The following is a 4,735-nucleotide window of genomic DNA, read 5'->3' on the forward strand; positions in this document are numbered from 1 at the left end:
GGTCCGGGCCGAGCCGAAAGGCGTTGTTAAGCCGCCGGCTGTCTGCCGGGCAAACTTTCTCCAAAGGTTCTCCCGGCTCACTTGGCTTGGCCGGTGCGAGCTGTGTTGATCTGGCTCCTTTCGCGAGCCTCTTCCTCTCCTGCCTCCTTCTTTTATTGTGCACGTTGCCACCTCTGTCGCCGTAACATAGTTGTTTCAACCTGTTCCCTATCTCTCCTGTTCCATCGCCCGTTTCCTCCTCCCACAGCCTCTCTCCTTCCTTCTGGCTCCTGCCCTTGCCTCTCTCTTTCTGGTGGGGTTGTGGAGCCCTGGACACGTTCTCCCACGGCTCGCTGTTTGGGTACCCCCACTCATCTTCCTTCCTCCGCAGAAGGCACTCTTCTTTCTTGGCTCATTAGGGCATGAGACTTGCCTCAAAATCACATCCACTTTCCCCTTACCACTTGATGCTTCCCAACCCTTTACACTCGCATTGCCTCAAATAGGAGGGGAGTGTGGTTTTCACTTCACCTTTGGTAGCACAGCTGTTCAGCAGCTGGGATTTCTTTCTTCACTTGCAGGCTATGCCCAGGACCGTTTCAGAGAAAGGTAGCTTTTCTCTGTTTAGCTTTCCTTTTCTCAGAGCATGAAAGTAAGACTGCTGTGCTGCAAAGAAGGAAAACAGAAAGGATGAGTCCTCTGCTAGCCTTGTTCCTACAATACAGCATCGGGTGTTTGTGTCTCAGTTGTGCATGGAGGAGCAGGTGCCCCAAAAAACTCTGTCTGCGGATGGTGTCTGGAGATGGAGGGGCATTGTGAGACTCGAGCTGTGGTAGAGGAGTGGTTGGGAAAGAAGGCAGGCATGCCAGACAGTTTGAATGTCAGGAGAATTGTTGAGGGTAACTTGTTTTGAGAGCCCTAATGTGGCTCTCATATTTTTGCTGCGAATTCGTCTGAGCTAAAGACATCCACAGCAACAACTGGAGGGACAACAGAGAGAGAGGGAGAAGGAGCAGTTCATGTGTCTAACAACTGTTCTTGTCCTGTTACGTATCGCTGTTTTGCCGTTGCTTTCAGCCTGTCCGGCAGCCAAATGTATGAGCCTGACCTCTATAAACCTGTGATAAACTCTCTCAAGGAGGGAGAGAACACCAAAAAACTGAGCAACTTGTAGTGTGAAATTTTATTTACAATTATAAGCTAATACATTTTTAATAAGCTCAGCAACCTGACCTTGTCCGCAGTAGCAAACGTTGGTTTGACACAGGTTACTCATGTTCGGGAACTAGGCTTGAATGACTTGCCTGAGAAAATGTTTTCCTTAGTATAGGAAAAGGCAGCATAACCTTAGCCTGGTCATTGCAGTTATTGTTTTATTTTTGGTAAGCTACCAAGAAATTTCCACAGGTATACGCAGAGGTCAAGTTAGCGGTGATTTAACTCTCCAGACTGAAAGTCCAAGCTATTAGGCAACGGTTTAAATTGTTAGTTTAAGTGCTATTTCCCAAGTAGTATGTTGTATACATAGAATTTAAAGAAGAGGTGTTCTCCATGCACAGTGGGTGTTCAGTGGCTAGCCTGTCTGCTATAGACTAATTGGAAAAAAAAAATTAAATTGTAAACCTAAAGGCTACAGTAATAAAATACGGCTAAATTCTAGCAAAAAATGTGCATTTCAGGTTAAAGGTGTTACTCAGCGATACACAGATATTACCTGGAATGTGTGACTGAGATGAGAAAGAGTCCTGTTGTGTTCAGTGAGTGCTTTCATCAGCAACCTTGTGAAAGTTGATGCGTATTTAGCCACGCTGTGTGATGAAGAATACTGGCATTAACTCATTGTTGACCATTCATTGTGTGTATATGTATGCATTTCCCAGCCCCCCTATCTTGCCCATAGTCTTTCTTCTCAGCAGTGGAAGCCCCACAAAATCAAAGCTATCAAGGGAAATGAACCTCCTTTGGCACTCTGGCTCTAAGAAGGTCTTCAGACGAATGTGTGTTCGGTGACTTTGAAAAGTATTTGCCATTGAGTAGTCAATAACCACTTCAGAGTCTTTGTTTTCTATCAAATTAATCTGCTTGAAAGGTTTTAAAAAAATGATGATTATTAATCTGAACCTCTGTGGTGCCTCATGTAAATAGGCATGCACAAACTCTCCAGTGAAACAATAGGCTGTAATGAGAAATAGTAAACTACTAAATGTAACAGTGAAATAGAATTGACCATAATGAGTACTTTGGATCTGCTGTGCTGACAGGGCTGTTCAGAAAAGCGAGGCTCACATGCTGATGTTTATTATGCACCATTTTCTACTTACTGTTTCTGAGTGAGAACGGGAGTTCTGTTCTTCTGCATCGCCTGTGCACTAGGGCAGCATTCGTTCCTCTCCAGGGCACACCCTTGTAGTACACTTTGCTGCTGTTTTGTTTCGCAGTTTAAAGATGACACTATTGACTTTGCTTTGCATTTCATAAAGCAAAAGAGTGTTTTCGGTGAATTCCTATGACTTGTACCAAGCTTCAGCCCAAAGCAAAATTTTTCCAGCTGAGTTATAAACCACTGAAAAGTAGTGGGTTTTTTAAATGGGAATGCTGGAAGGATTTAAACCAGAGCATGAGAGGCGTGTAAGGAATTTCATGGTGTATAGAGTAACAGTTGTTAAAGAACATATTTGCCAGCTTTTAGAAGGGTGCTGCAGCATGGTGTGCAGAACAATCTGACAAAAGCTGTAGTGATACAGACTTTAAAACCAATCCACCCATGGACTTCCCATCCTGAGCTTCTAGAAGCTCTGTGCCTAATTAGTAACTCTGAGGCTGCTAATAAGCAGATGTGGTACTGATGTTGTTATATGGACCTCCCCTCTGAGGAACAGCAGTGAAGTCTGCTACATGTTGCCCATGAACCTCATCCAGTGCCCGCCTCTCCCCCCCAGTGTGATGATGATCCAGTTTGAAAGAGAAACGCCTCGCCTGAGCTTTGCTAGGAGGAGAGGAAGAGGTTACGTCAACCACTCAAGATCACATACAGGCAGGTGGAAGGCAAGCAGCTCAGGAGGCTTGGAACTCCATTTCCTCTGCGGACCAGCTTCAGTTTCTAAATTGTAAAAGCATTAGGATTGATTAAAAAGTTCTGGCTTTGCAAGACAAGTCACACTATTCACAAACTCCATTTTGGATCAGGATATAAAGCACTGAAGTCAAACAGATGATTGTTGTCCTGTTACTTTGCTTTTCCTCACACGGTTTCTGTTTTATTGTGTAACAGTATTACAGGTCAGAAAATAAATCTTAGAATTAACTCTTGGTCTTGATATGTAGGTTGTATTCACAAGGCACTGAATGGAAACAGCTGATGTTTGAATACGTGAAAGATTCAAGTGACTGGTTGCTTAGGACTGCTTTTGTTTGTAGATATATGCATGTGTGTGTCTGGTTTAAGATGGCAGTTGGCCGAGCACTTGCTTCTTCAAGTCATGTTTCTTCACGCTGCCTTCAGTTGGGCCTTTATAACCACTTTTCCCTTACTACTGGGAAGAGACTCTGAGCCTCATAAGTACTGGTCTGGTCTTTGAACAGATGCACTCTCTTATTCCTAGAGAGAAGCGGTATCTGTGTGAGAGAGGGAAGGCTTAAAGAAGAACTGACTTGATCCACTGTGCTGTAGTGAAACCCAGGTTATAATAGCTCTTCCTGATGAGAGTTTTAAAACAATTTAATAAATACATAAAAAGGGTGTAATGAAGTCCATGGATGAAGCTTTTTTCCAGGGGGTTAAACTTAATGTAGCAGAACGTGTTGCTAGCTGAGAAGGTTAATGAAACCTGAGCATAAAGGGGAGCTTCTCTCTGGACTGATCTGATGTCTGAAGGGGCTGAAACCTGCCTTGGCTGTCTTTTTTGCTTTATTTTTCTCTGGTTTGTAGTGGGAACAAGATAGACATAACTGAGTTAACAAATAGCTCAACAGCTACAGCACAGCTGAACTGATGTTTTCTAAGAGCAGTAATTGGCACACTGAAGCAAGTTAACGTGATGGTGTATATTCAAAAATAGATTTGTTTTCAGTTCTTGCTTAAAGGCTTTCTTATCTTCCCTAGTGATAATATGTACTTTACATAAAGAATTTGACTGCTCTCTCTGTGGCTTACACTATTTACTTTTACTTGCAAGTTAACGATATCAGTAAGGTAATGTAACTCTACCTAAATTGAGGGACATGATTCCAATTTTATAACCTTTTTTTTTCCTAAATATTTAGTTACTGAAACAAACCTGCTGATAGGTAGCGTTGTTTAGTGGCTACAGCACTTCACCAGTTATTCCAGTAAGCAGCAAAACTGAACCTAGGACGTTAAAGTTCTATTTTAATGCCCTTCTCTTAGAGCTCTTCTTCATCTCTATGAAATGTTTTTGAGCTCAGACGGTGAGTGCTATGTAAAGTTTTTGGGCTTCTCTATTTATTTAGAATCTTTTAAAGAAGATTGTCAAGAGTATGAGATACATCCCCTTTAACCTTTCAAGTAAATACAAAATCAGATATCATTATTACGGATAAGCTGAGATCAAACAAAGAAAAAAACTGGAAATTTTCAGAAGTGATTTTAAGATGTTGATGCTCAAGTAACTTGGTTTTTTTTCCTACCTTTTTTTTTTTTAACTCTGCTCAAGTCTGTCACTACAGTACATTACTGAGGCCATGAAAAATGAACAACCATTGTTCTGTGTGTATAAAACTAAAACAATAAACTGAA

The sequence above is a fragment of the Aptenodytes forsteri genome, unplaced genomic scaffold (genome assembly GCF_000699145.1).
Source record: "Aptenodytes forsteri isolate BGI_AS27 unplaced genomic scaffold, ASM69914v1 Scaffold5, whole genome shotgun sequence".
In the NCBI taxonomy this organism is placed as follows: Eukaryota; Metazoa; Chordata; class Aves; order Sphenisciformes; family Spheniscidae; genus Aptenodytes; species Aptenodytes forsteri.